The following is a 14,776-nucleotide window of genomic DNA, read 5'->3' as shown; positions in this document are numbered from 1 at the left end:
ACTGACAGGCTGCCAGTGGAAGAGGCCCTCAGTCTCTTGGGAACAATTTATTGGTGACACTGGCAATTATGTCTGGATTGATCACCTTGCTTTTCAGGTTCATTCAGAGGTAAGCAATAATGATATCGCACCATGCTCTCTAGTTATGACAGGACTTGATTTGTGGTCTTTACAGAAATTAATTGGAGTTCAAATCAATGGTCTCAGAAGCTAAATGAGTAGAGAGGCTCATAATACCTGCACAGAGGTGGTCAAAATCTCCATTGCAGCGTTTCTGTTCCTGCACAGAAACGTTTGCAGGTTTAAGGGTTTAAACCTGCAGGTTTAAGGGTTTTTTTTAGTGGCAATATTTAGGACAAATGCTCTTTTGCAGAGACAAAAATATATGTACCTACATGGAAGACTGCAATGGTATAATGGGATGGTTAAGATCTGTATGCCTAAATGAAGTTGTATGGTATCATCCGTGGGCACATCTGCACACGAACATTGGCCAAGCTCCCTATTGCCAAGCATGAATCAGAGGGTATAGATAGTTTCATTTAAAAAGCGGCATCACTGTTTTCCTTTCAGACTCTCCTCTCTGGTATCATCTATATTGTGAGCTTAACGCAGCAGCGAAGAAGTCTGGAGAGGAGTTCAGTGGCTGCTCTGCTGAGAGAGCACCGTTGGTCAGGCTCTTAAGGGCAGCGGTCAGCTCTGTCCTGTGCTTCCACAGCTCTAGCACACCGGAGTTGGGGTTAATGAGCAGGTTTCCATGCTCCTATGATAACAGCAATAACCTTAATGATAAAACCTGGTCATTGATCTTGAGAACGGGAGAGCGGGCTACTTGAGGCTGTTACCTGCCTCCCTCATAAAGGCTTATTCAGTATTTCGGCAAGCAGTGCAATGCAGGCCAGGTCAAATTAAAACATAATTCAGTCCAAATCTGAATAATGCCCCAGCACCTAAGCAGCACAGTCTAGGAACAAAATGGAAACAGTGTGATTTTCATGTTCAAGGGATAAGATAGCACTGTGTAGCCTATGGGTACCTGCTGTAGCAATCAGGGGAAATATCATGGGATTTAAACTGATAAAATGAGTAAACCAGAAACCCTGCCCTGTTCTGTATAAGCCATTGCACTGTATTTAATCTACTTGCTGCTTCCAGTTTATCAGGTGTCCTAGACAGTATGAAACTGTAAAAAAGATCAGAAACTCACTCTAAGAATAATGTGGTGCCTCTTTACTGACTACTGATTTTTACAGAGAGTTTCTAGATTGTAGTCTTTAGTGTTAGGCAAATTTTGATTTAGAGGAAGCTGAGATGTTTGATCCTGGATTGAAAACATTATTTTTTTGAAATTTATCGTGATATCAAAAAGCTAAATCTAATGAGAAAAAAAATCAATCAGGCAGATGATTAAAAAGCAACCAAACCCACCAAACGCTACAGTACACCTAAAAGCCTGTGACTGAATGGCACTGGCACTGCAAGGAGAGAGGGGAAGATTGTCCCTAAAAGATTCAGGACCCAATTTTACTCCTTCCTGCCCATCACTGGTTTCATAGACCTTACTATCTGAGTGACTATAACTGTCTCCCCCCCTCAACCTTCCCATCTAATCAGGTTATCCTAGAAACCAAAATGAGAAACAGAAGTATAGAAAGTTGTTAAACTGTACATTATATGCAAACCAATTGACCACGGGTGTCGGATCACTCTATGACTTCAAAGGGTAGCCAGAGAGCTTGGCTCCACTCATCCATTGCTGTCCACAGAAAGTTAGGGGTATAGGCAAGGTATACAATGAACCTTGCAAAGCAAATGGGAGAAAACCTGAATAATTTCCATATGTATAATCATCACTGCAAAGCTGGGGCAGTACATTTCACGCAACACAGGAATTCCAGCCGTAATATCCGTCTGCAGTGTAACTCACCCACCTAACAATTCTGCTGCTGCACACCAGACGCAGCCCTTTCGGGGCTATTCTAGTTAAAAGTAGCAAAAAATTGAGCCCACAGGGCAGAAACACAAGAACGCTCAGGTTCGTGCCTGAGGAGACTTGCTGACATGTTTCGGCCACAAAGAGGGAGGCAGCTCAGACTGTACGGGCACCTAAACAGCCAAGGGGAGCCAGAAACCACAGCCCTGTTTCACATACACAGGGACAAATCCCTGTATAGAAGGACACTAAGGGAATGCCACAGGCCTTACATCTGGCAGCACGACACACCACGTTCCTGGAGACCGTGAAAAAAACAGTTGATGGAAATTTCCCAAGTCTTTGTCCCTTAGCGAGTGCTTTGGATTTCCAGTTTGCTTTATAACCCTGAATGAGTGCATCCTTGCAGGGGAGCAGGGTAGTAGCATCTTCCCCATTTTCAGAGAACAACACCAAAGCAGAGCTATTCTGTAGCCAAATGGAAGATTATAAACCTGCCTCCTAGCCACAGCTGACCGCTGCTTGGCCTCACACCTTAAATGCAGAACACAAGCATTTATCAGGTTTAGTCTTTTCATAATAAAGAGAAAAATTCTCATCAAACATATCTGTGATGCTTAAAGGGACACCCAACAAACTGTCCTGACAAGTGGCTCAGCTGGCTACACAGAGCTAATCCTTTCAAATAATTTTACTGAGCCAAGGAACAGATGAAGCTCACAGCTTCCACACCAGGACAGTTCCTGTGCAAGCAGGACACGAGAACTAAGGGGTCCAACCTGAAAATGCTCTCTGGCACAGCACTTGCAAAGACAGCGAGGTCATGAACCCCATAGAACTACATGTAGGAAGCCATCTGTTTACAGTGTTTGCAGGTAAGATTTGCAGGACTAGACTGTAATGATACATGTGGCCTTTTAATTTCAAAGCTGTTCTGATGCCCTAAAACCTGTTCAGTAAGGGGGGAAATTGGCCTGGAACCTCCTGAGGCTTTTGGGAGATGGAGCAAGGAAGATAAAAGTGATCATGACCACTATACCTACCCAGAGCTTTGCACCTGGGGAGAGCTCCCTCTAGCAACCCTCTGCTGTGGGAGACAGTAGGTGGGACTGCTGCCTGGCCTGCCATATTTCACCTGTACATCGATGATTTCCTCCCCCACTCTCTGTACTGACTTACCCTTGGGAAACAAGGAGAGGATTTCCTTCTGGCCCACCCTGGAGGGCTTGTGTCATGAACAGGCACTTCGTCATGGGAGCTCGTGGTTGGGCAAGTCTTTGGTCCTCCCTACAGCCTGCTATGCCTCCCCTCTGCTGCTGCCTGTGCAGAAACCGATAGCAATGTGAAGTGACTCACTGCAGACTATGGCAGGAACAAGCGCTAGGGCTGGGATTTCCAGGCTTTTTGGCTTCTTCTCAGACGGGTCGCCTCACTTTGCATAATCCTCACTCAGGATGCATGTTCCTGCTTTTACAAAACAGGCGCAGAAATTGTAGGACTCTGCTTAGTTATTATACAGTAATTCTGGCAGCATCTTTAAGGATATACTAAATTAAATTGTTAACTATACCCCTGAAATCCTTCTTCTTGAAAGATTATTTCTACCTCATACCATTTATTAATCTCAGCTGCAGTGAATTATTAAACTGAAATATTCAATTACTCCCATCACTAAAAATACCAGTGTGGCTTGTAGACCTACATTTCTACTTTTTACTATAATGCATTCTTCATTTTAATTACTGGCACGGTATTTTCAAAGGCCAGTGCCTTATCTTTGCAGGATATTTGTCAACCTAAAAAAAGGTTGAAAAGTGAATAAATTATTAGGTGTGAAAAGCAGTGCATTATTGAAGGAGAAGTATGTGGAAAAAAAATCCCATTATCTAGGCAAACCAAAGACATGTCAAAGTGAAGTAATAGGAGGAAATATCAGCTGGTTCTCCTGCCTCAGGTGTGCATCGCTCAAGACACTTTTCTGGTGTTCATTACCAGAAGGAGACTGAGTAGAAGTTTTTCTGTGAAGGGAAAATAAATCTTTTATAAGAAAGGGTAAGTTTGTGGACTAAAAGGATAGCAAGGGTTCCCCAGCTAAAATTCCTAAATGAAGAAATCAAGATCGCTTCTAATCAAAACCACAAAAGACACCCAAACAACAACCCCAGCCCAAAGTAAGCCTCATCTGGCTCCTAACAATGAACTACTGCAGTCCTCTGACAGCCATTACCTTTTCTGATTCAAAGAGCAGATGCTTTGTCATGAAAATCCCATCCTCAAGGTCTGTCAATGATCTAGCTGGTGGAGGCCCACCATACAAACTCCTCTGCACCAGTATGCAGGAATGATAACTAACTCAGGAATGATAAAAGAGTGTCATCTGTGTGGCCCAACCCATTTCTGAGCACCTCACTGACCTGCCAGCTGGTCAGGGTAACTAGAAAGGTCTCCTTAGGAAAGCAAAGGGTTGGTTGTGACATGGGGTTGCCAGCTGTGTTAGCATTTCTCTACCAGAAGAAACACTTTAAAAAAGGACAGCACATACTGATGAAGGGTCCAGCAAAACACTGGTGTGTGGAAACTGATGTCCTTATCTTGGTTGTTAGCCCATGCTGACACTTCTCATGCTACGTTTTCATTTTTGCTACACAGGCCAGCTGCCTGTGTCAAAGTCACTCCTCTGCCTTGTTGTGTGGACACACCTGCATGCCAGCTGTGACACCTCATGGTTTTATGGTATGGGCACTGCCTTGCAGGAAAGCTGGCTTTAGGTTCTTCTAATGTAATTCCTGTCAGGTGATGATTGAGAATAATTATCCCCAGCATTCAAGTTGGAGCACATGCGAGGAGACAGTAAAACGCCCAGCACTACATCCTCAGTATCCTAAAGTCAAACACAGTAATGGGCTTTCTTCCTCAGGGAGCAGCAATATATCCAGTCATCATCTTTTTAAATTCACCTCCACCTAGTACAACAAGAGTCATTCTTTTTCTGTCTAGTTTCTTTCTTATTTGTGTGCGTTCAATTTCGCTACTTGTAAAAATCCTGGGACCAACAATGACTTCAGCAAATAGAGATAAAGTAGAAAATGCAGGAAAGACTCTAGAGACCATGCTGGATTTTTTCCTTACAAGACAAATAATGTATTACATTATACCTCTCATTCCCCTTCTAACCTTTTTAATAAGAAGAGACAAACACAAGCCCAGCTGCCCTTAGCCAACATCCGATAGGGTCAAAAACTTTTAACCCACAGCATATGCGGTTGTACTAAAGGTGCTATGAAAAGTAGTTTTCTGGGACCCCTACCACCAGAATGATACTCTGGAGATGATTTATATAAAGGTCCTGTTAGTTTTTCAAGCTAATCTAGTACCAGCTGGAAATGCAGGAGTAACCACTCCTGAGGCTGAACCACTACTGCAATCTGCAGAGCAGGAGTAGTACAGGATAGGAAATACAACTTTCTCTTGTGCCACTCCCAGCCAACCAGCTTCAGTTTTGATCTAGCAGCCACCTCCCACAGGCATGAGAAGGGATTTTAAATCTTTGCCTGTCCTGGTTTCAGCTGAGATAGAGTTAATTTTCTTTATAGTGGCTGGTATGGGGCTATGTTTTGGATTTGTGCTGAAGACAGTGTTGATAATACAGAGATGTTTTAGTTGTTGCTGCACTAGTCAAGGACTTTTCAGCTTCCCGTGCTCTGCCAGGTGCAGAAGAAGCTGGGAGGGGACACAGCCAGGACAGTTGATCCAAACTGACCAAAGGGCTATTCCATACCACATGACATCATGCTCAGTATATAAAGCTGGGGAAGAAGAAGGAAGGGGGGACATTTGGAGTGATGGCGTTTGTCTTCCCAATTAACCATTACGCGTGATGGAGCCCTGCTTTCCTGGAGATGGCTGAACACCTGCCTGCCCATGGGAAGTAGTGAATGAATTCCTTGCTTTGCTTCGCTTGCGTGCGCAGCTTTTGCTTTCCCTATTAAACTGTTTTTATCTCAACCCTCAAGTTTTCTCACTTTTGCTCTTCTGATTCTCTCCCCCATCCCACCGAGGGGGAGTGAGCAAGCGGCTGCATGGTGCTTAGTTGCCGGGTGGGGCTAAACCACGACAGTCCTTTTTGGCGTCCAATGTGGGGCTCGAGGGTTTGAGATAATGACAGATTTGATTGGAATGTGCCAGATAGAATTTATAGCTGTTATTGCTGTTTAGCTATTAGTCAGCAGGCTTCTGTGCTTGCCATAGGCTTGCTTGCCTTACTGTATGTTAGAGTCTAGGGCTCATTAGTGGCTGCTTTTTGCTTTCACTGCTTGCCGTGCTGCTGCACTGCTGATCATCTTACTCTGCTGTGCCTGGGAACATTTTGATAACAGCAATGGCCATGCGCCTGGGCTGGCAGATGGCCAGGACATCGCTGCTGTTTCTGTGCTGCTGTACTGGACAGGCTGGAACTCCGGTGTGAACTCGAGTCGAAGGGACTGTGACCTGTGGATGAATCCACGTGGGAGCAGGACACCCCAAAGCGTCTGTGCCCATGGATTAGCCCATGCCAGAGCAGGTATATCTTGAAACGTCTGTGGCCATGGTTATGTTTGTGCCACAGCAGGTATACCTCTGAAGGGATTGTGGCCCAAGGATAAGTCCACTCTGGATAAGGTGCAGCTCGAAGCATCTGTGGCTGTGGATGAAGTCCATGCTGCAGCAGGTACACCTCGAAGCATCTGTGGCTGTGGATAAAGTCCATGCTGCAGTAGGTACACCTTGAAGCATCTGTGGCTGTGCATGAGGCCATGTTGGAGCAAGTTTACTTCTGAAGGTACTACATTCTGTGGATAAGTCCAAGCTGGAGCAGGGGCAAGGGGAGGACTTCACTGCGATGTTAAACCTGATGGTCTGGTCCAAAGGGACCAGGGGTGGAGATTGTAATGGAAATACCTTTAAATTGTTGTAACCCATGATTTGAGTTGCATGTTATAGGAATTACTATAGCAGGAACCACCTGAACAAATGGAGAAGAAGTCTTACAAGAAGCAGTGCAAGTGCAGCAGTGACCTGACCTGAGCTGGCTTTGGTGCCCAATAACTCCAAGAAACATACCACCTCTCCTGTCCTGAGTAACAACCATAAGAGATGAAGCCCAAAGTCATGGACTAAATGAACTCAGTGGACATTTTGTGGACATTTATGGACATTTTACAAATATTTTGTAGGGATGGTCCATAGACTAAGGGAATGATATGTGTGTATTATATCAAAGGATGGGAAGGGTGACGGTGGGTAATGAGAATGTATTGGATAGTGTGAGACCTGAGCATGACGTAAATGGTATGGAATAAGGGGTGGATACTGTCCTGGTTTCAGCTGAGATAGAGTTAATTTTCTTTATAGTGGCTGGTATTGGGCTATGTTTTGGATTTGTGCTGAAAACAGTGTTGATAATACAGAGATGTTTTAGTTGTTGCTGCATTAGTCAAGGACTTTTCAGCTCCTTGTGCTCTGCCAGGTGCAGAAGAAGCTGGGAGGGGACACAGCCAGGACAGTTGATCCAAACTGACCAAAGGGCTATTCCATACCACATGACATCATGCTCAGCATATAAAGCTGGGGAAGAAGAAGGAAGGGGGGACATTTGGAGTGATGGCGTTTGTCTTCCCAAGTAACCGTTACGCGTGATGGAGCCCTGCTTTCCTGGAGATGGCTGAACACCTGCCTGACCATGGAGTGAATTAATTCCTTGCTTTGCTTCGCTTGCATATGTGGCTTTTGCTTTACCTATTAAACTGTCTTTATCTCAACCCTCAAGTTTTCTCACTTTTGCTCTTCCGATTCTCTCCCCCATCCCACCTGGGGGGAGTGAGCGAGCGGCTGCGTGGTGCTTAGTTGCCGGCTGGGGCTAAACCACAACATTGCCTCTCTGGAGTTACTGGATCTCCTCAGCCATCTGTGCCTTTCAAGGGTAGAGCTGGAAGATTCATTAACTCACCTTACCTGTTGCCTTGTTTATTTAGCATCAGGCAGAAAGACTGACTTTTAATAAACAAACATAATCACATTTCCTCAAAGTGTTTCCCAGAGTAATTCTAGCCTACCAGTTAAGAGGGAAAAAAGGTAAATTCTTGAACTCTGCCTCTGGCTCTTCTCTTCTAGGGGAAAAAACAAGGAGAAAAGAAATAGACCTTGTCCCACATACATGGAGAGTTCCCTCCACCCACCAATACAATGGGCACTACACCAAAAGACTGTCCTCCAGCTAATTGCTTTCAATCTACTGCATGAGGGTTAGCATCAGGGTCACACTGAGGAACCAGCTACCAGAGCTGCTCTGAACACTATCAGAAACACCTTCTTTTGCTGGGGTAGATGTGCCTCTTACATGCTTGGTATGCTCATGAAAGCCATGTGTTTTTATACTGTACTCTCTTGTCTAGTCTCTGCATTTCCTTATAGTTCTGATGAAAGCTTCAGTTTGCTTCTCATTTTAAAAGGGGACAAGGAAAACCAAAACACAGTATGCATATGAACAAGAAAAATATGTGCGAAGACACAAAGTAGGGCTGAATTTTCAAGAACCATCAGTTGAAGATTCAATACAGAAAGATCCCTCTTTGCAATTCATAATGCTACTGAAGAAGGTGAATTTAATTTTTATTAATCGAAATGTCTCTTAATGTTTATATATGCATTAACTATCCCACCCATTTTTAATAGTCCCTATTGCATCATAGGAGCAGAGGGACTACATCATCTTCTAGACCTTGCTTCTGGGGCAACAAAACTAGCTAAGCCCTTAATGTAACGTGGTTGGTCAACTCTTCTCTCTTTTTAATTTATAACCCATCGCTTCCTAAAGCCCCATCTTTCATCCTGTGCTGCTGGTGTTAGAGCCCCACTGCAGTCCTTAGAAGTGGCTCTCTACTATTCACCACAGTTGGCTTTTGAATGAAACATGAGGTTCTTTAGCACCTCAGGAGGCTGAGCATGCTTTAGCAGCCCAGCCCCAGCCTCAGCACAAGGACTGCCCTTTAATTCCACTGAAATAAATTCAGTGTTGTTGGTTTTGCCCCTGCTCAGAAAGGAGCTTAGTGGGAAAGTCAAAACAGCCAAAGGGAAAAATAGTAAAGCAAGCCCATAAATTAAGTCAAGAAAGTGTATCCTAGGAACAAGAAAGAGCTCATGCAGACAAGGCAAACCATGCCATGCATAGAAAGCAAATGCCCACTGCTGGTCCTCCCTCATGCCATTCCAAAGAAGCAAATCTCTATGTGAAGTGTTTGTGAGCATGCTGGAAACAGAGGGGCCCTGGAAAAATAATTAAGAAATAAATTCCACTGTTCAGTGGCATTTGTTCCAAAGGAGACAAAGTGCTTTTTGTGTAACATTCCCACCAGAAGCCTTGCAGAGTTTGAACTGCATCCACAGCCTCCACTGATATTAGACCTAAAGTGAGATCTTACTGTTTGCCTTTCCTTTTACTACTGAAAATCCAAATGGATTTAAAAATATCTGACTAATCAACTAGGTCTGAGCTGCACTTTTCCCAGGATATGAATCAACTTTATTATAATTTTAAAAAATCTATTAGCATTATTATGGCAAGAAGAGTACCAAAGAAAGTAAGAGGGTGTAAGGTGCTTAAACATGGTGAGGAGATTATCCCTAGACTCTAACAATAAGACCCTGATCATTCATCCTATGAAGTCATATCAAGTCTGTAGTATTGTTTACTAACTAGCATCTATTAAGTAAGGATGAGATTTTTAAAAGGAATTAAGCCCCTTCCAAAAATCCCTTCCAGCTCAGGAAGGTTTGGAAACCTAGCTAATGTAACACCTTACAAAACCACCAGCTAAGCACCTTCATGTTTACTTTCTTTGCTCTGAAACTCTGAGAAGTCAACATAGACCGATCACACTGCTTTATGCATTGTGGGAGATGCTACAGCGTCGCAGGGTAAAAACCAAGCCCAGGCTGATTTACAGATATTGCCAGGGCAGGAAGAGCTTCAGCAAAGGTCCCAGGAAAAAGGTCAAATCACTGGAAATGTGTGATCCTTCTTTTCCTTTTTTCACTGAGGAAGGCTGGTAAGTGAAGTGCAAGATACCTGTAAAGTCTCCCTTGCAGCCAAAATCACTGTTTACAGCAGGGCCCATTAGCAGAGGATGCATCGTCATCATCATCTTGCCTTTCTCCTGGGAAGGAGAAATGAGAGGGAAAGGATGAGCTCTGTAAGCAAAACAAAGTAGAGAATGGGAAAGAGCTGAGAGACCAATTAAGCACTGCACACATGTAGGCTCCCTGCATGGCAGCTGACCTACAAAGGATATTCAGTGTAGACAAAGGCCTGTAGATAAAGTAACCAGATGCAAAAGCAATGCAGCATCAAGCCATGTTGAGGCGGGTAGATTACCCTCACATTAACTCTATTATAAAGAGATGATCAATGCCACATAAATCAAAGCAGATATATTGGCATAAACCCCCAGATTCAGCTCCACTGTCTCGCATATGCTTGGTAATAGAGTTTGCAACACTTAAATGCAAAAGGAGAAGGCAGTTTCCAGAAAATTTCTTTCATTGTCTTTGCAGTTATGCAGATGGGTGAAGCTGCAAGAAAGATCCCTCTGGAAAATCCAGTTCACCTGCCACCCTACGGGAAGGCAGAGCTTAAGTAGGCCACCGTCACCTTGCAAGTACTGGGGGATGAGCCTGTTTTGCTCTTTCTCCTCCTACAAACATCCCTACTTTTTCCTGCTGGGAAGAAGGCAGTGAGTGACAGCTGGGAAAGGGTAAAAGAGGCAAATGGGGGCATGAAAATTCTCAGTTCTGTGTGTGGCTTGTTTGCAAGTGAGCACTGAAGCGTGTCCCTAGACAGACACATCATGGTGAGTGAAAGGAGCTCTTTTAAGCATAATAATATTTTAAAGTCTATCATTTGAGATGTAATCTGAGTTCAGATGAATGATTTTTCAACCTATTACACTGGCAATAGCATACTTTCCAAGCTGCCCCTCCTCCCCTTACTAAGAAATGCTTCCACTCCTGCTTCCTCCTCTCAAGCCAGGGATATTGGAAGGATGCACCCTCCAAGACTGTTTATTTCCATGGAGATCTTTAATAAAAATGCAATGACTGGAACCTGTGAAGATAGAGCAGTCTGAGGAACAGGAAATTTAAAGAGACAAATATGCAAAACTCCTCAAGATGCTGCCAAGGCAGCAATTTCAGAAGGAAAACAATGCTGAGTAACATAATTTCCCCCAATAGCTGCAAGTCATTCAGCAACCTTGAATCAAGCTTACACCTCTGCTGTCTCTGTGCGGCCTCATGAGAGAGGAATGAAATCCTTTATCAGCAGTACCAAAAACCCCTCCAAACTGCATAAATATTAGAAGGCCCCAGTTAACGTCAGGGAGCTGGCAGCTGCACCGTGATGATTAATGGATTCACACATTTCCCTATGCCCTGGCTCAGCCATGCTGAGCTAATGTTTGAGAATTTCATAACCTGAGCAGCCCCTTTGCTTTCAAAGACATAGCCTCAGCTGTCCAGTGATTTCTCCAAGAGACAGGTAAAATGAGAGTTTGATTTCCTCTTTCTCTCCCCTCTTTCTTGAAAACATTCCTAACACTGGGACATTAAACAGGGACTACCGAATCACTGTAGTCAGTAACACATTGTACACTGAAATAAAGAACAACTGGATCTTCACAGTAAGGAGGAGATTAGACAGAGAAATCTGTTTTCTTTAACAAGCAGGACTAGCAACACAAGTGGGTGATGGGCTGGTAATAAAGAATACTGCATTACTGCTAGGAAAAATTCAGCCTTAAAAAAAGGAGAAAAGTAGGCACACGCAGACACTCTGTGCATCAATAGGAACCTCCTGGAGTGCGTGTCCTGGCTTCAGCAGCCTACATGAACCCATGTATCAGCCTAGTTCCTGTTTGGCTGCAAACACACATGCACATCTACATACATCTACATGCCTAATTAAGACATGCAGGGGAAAGAAAATGGAAACTAACAGAAACAAGAAAGGTGCCAATAAGGACAGAGTCCCAATTAACAACCCAAGAGAGAGCTGGCCCTACCTTTCATGCTACGAGTCTAGTTGCAATTTGTACCCTTGAAATCAATTTCTAATTTGCAATTCATTTGCTTCTTTTGATGCCTGACTTCAGAATCATTGAAACATGCTGCTGATGCAGCCCTGGAGGCTGATGCCCCATTAAGCCTCAAAACAGGCACCATCTCCCACCCTACAGAAAGTCCTGTTGGTGAGAGCTGGGTCGGTTGTCCAGGACATTTCAGTCCTTAGTCTCTCCTGGGGCAGCTACCAAGAGCTGATGAAGGTCACCTTCATCAGCTAGTACAATGGCTCTGCACCTAATAATACACCAGGGACTTTGATGGTAAAAATCACAAGTTCTGCAAAACAGACCTTATGTTGTCCATGTTTTAGTCCCTTCCAATCATGCAAGCTACGGGTAAAACAAGCTAGGTCCCTAGGCATTTAATCGTCACTAGGTGCGACGATTAAACCATTCAAAGCAGTTTCTCTTAGCACACTGGTCTTGCCCGGAAAGCCTATTCAGACCTCTACAAACAGCATCAGGTGAGATACTGAGGCATCCAGCTATCCTGCCCTCCAAGTTGCCATAACCTGTCCTGGCGGCTCTGTCCCCAGGGTGTCTGGGGACACGGGGACACTGGGCATGGAAGCCAGACAGCTCTGCAGTTTTGCTGGGCCTTTCAGCAAAAGATTTGCGAGCACATTAGCAATGTTCCACCACAGCACTACAGGCAGGGCAAGCACCCTCATTTCCACTTTGCAGCAAAAGGGACCAAAGTGGCAGATCAACTGACTTCCTAAGGCCACAAACCATGTTAGTGGCACAGCTCAGGCTCTGCCATCCTGGCGAGCAGTTCCCCCCCCCCTCAGTAAGCCACAGAGCTTGGAAACGCTCAAGACCCAAGACATGTCTTAGTCCTCCATGGGTGAACGTGTAGGGCTACACCATACTGTGTTCTGGGTAAGGGACAGTCATATGGTGCACAGAAAATATTGATTGCATGCATGTATGTACATGTAGACCAGTATCTCTGTGTAGCATGCTTCTGTAAAAAACTGCCTATTATATTCAATACTATTGCAAATCTATTAAACGTGTGCTCAGAAAGGGTGCTAATTGCTTTTCCATTCACCAGTTATAGTCGCTACTGCTGTAGAAAGTACATGCAACACAAAGCGAATTCATGTTTAGAAAACAGAGCTGCTTCCAGAAACCTGCATTTTAATTACCATCTGGATATATGTGGGATCCTCTCTTTTATAACAATGCTACCATTTCAGTTGCCTTTCCCACTCCTTTAATATGGAGATTTTTATTGTCAGCCGTATCTTTTAATGGTGGTGGCAGTGCTGCGAACAGGGTGCTCAGGTGCTTCGCACATACAATTACTGCAGGCGTGACTGCAGCTATAGCAAGTGCCAAGACAGCATGTGAGTCTAAAGCGGGGTCACGGGCAGTCACGAGGGAAAGCTTGAGGCCTGTCCCGGGCAGTTGTGAGTGGCAGCAGAGCGGCTCACTGCTCTGCTGGGGAGTCTCAGCAAGTTATCTTCACTTTGCGGCACATGCTGAAATTTCCCTGGTGTATTTATCTTCCACAGTGTCTGTTTTGCAGCCCATCCATCATCTGAGAGGCAAGGGTGGGTGAGGAACAGGAAAACAAACACAAATACTCAACCCACATTTTACGCATTGTACAAGGGGGTGAGGTCAGGGGATGCAGCGACAGAGCTGCAGGGAGCTTCCCCAGTGGACAGGGTTGGGGCGGAAAGGGAGAAGGCAATAGGGCAGTGCTGATGGGGGGAACGCAGCTGGGGAGAAAAGAGGCCAGCTTGGTCATTTGTGAATGACGCCTTTGTCTTAAGAGCTTGAGTCTAGGAAGAGCACCTCAAGTGAGTCTAGGAAGAGTCTAATAAATCTACCCAACTGCTTTGTGCTAAATCTCATCCAGGACTAATCTTTTCACTTCTGTCAGACATGGTGCCCTTTCTCAGGTGGATGTGTGCACAATGGCAAGGAAGAAGCTTGAGCAATTTCTTCCAACAATACAAACTTTTGCTTTCTATCTGGCAGTCCAAGAAGAGATCACCTCTGGTCTCCCTCTCACCCATTCAGATAAAAACCTTTGACTGGAGACATTAGGGTTAACAGAAATCTCCCCCATGTGCTGGTTCAGCTTTAGACTGATGTAGCACTGCTGAACACACTTAATTTCCTAGTTTTGGCTTGAACACCATGATGTTTGGCACAGTATAACTACAGACCAAAAAAACAGCAAAAAGAAGAGGTGAAATATTCAAAGAAGATAATATATTATTTCTCTTTCAGAGAAACAAAGCAGCACCAATGGTCCTGTAGGAAAAAGACAAGTCTGAGCTTCAGTAGGTCCCTGTTTATTAATTAATTTTTAAAATAATCTTTAATCAGTTTATTAATTAATTATTTAATGTTTATTAAATACTCTGGGATATTTGCAGTGTGATCCTGTTGGAGGCAGCAAAAACACAGATGTCTGAAAGCAGGCGAGGAGCAGTTCAAGCACCACATTCACACTTCAAGGGGTTCTCAAAGCCTTCCTACACCTTGCACACAAGTGGAAAGTGGCTGGAATGATAACACGTGCCACTCGTCGGGCTTTCACTGAGAAAGGTATCTTCAAGGACAAGCCAATAATAAAATCACTCTCTTCCATTCCCAGAATTGTTACTGTTATCTGCCTCCTCATTTGCCAGAGGTTTCACACTTGGTTGGAAAAATTCAGATTCTGTCA

General features: G+C 44.3%; 1 protein-coding gene across 1 annotated transcript in view; it reads right to left on the bottom strand.

The window, feature by feature from the left end:
* Window positions 1-14,776, bottom strand: part of LDLRAD3 (low density lipoprotein receptor class A domain containing 3) — a 232,132-nt gene that overhangs the window by 155,812 nt on the left and 61,544 nt on the right. The window contains exon 3 of the mRNA XM_075502523.1: window positions 10,038-10,125. The gene's annotated coding sequence lies outside the window, so the exon portion shown is untranslated. The remainder of the gene's footprint in view (window positions 1-10,037; window positions 10,126-14,776) is intronic.

This window comes from Mycteria americana, chromosome 5, assembly GCF_035582795.1.
Source record: "Mycteria americana isolate JAX WOST 10 ecotype Jacksonville Zoo and Gardens chromosome 5, USCA_MyAme_1.0, whole genome shotgun sequence".
NCBI lineage: Eukaryota > Metazoa > Chordata > Aves > Ciconiiformes > Ciconiidae > Mycteria > Mycteria americana.
Note: the sequence above shows the minus strand (reverse complement) of the source record. Positions and strands in the feature narration are given on the sequence as shown.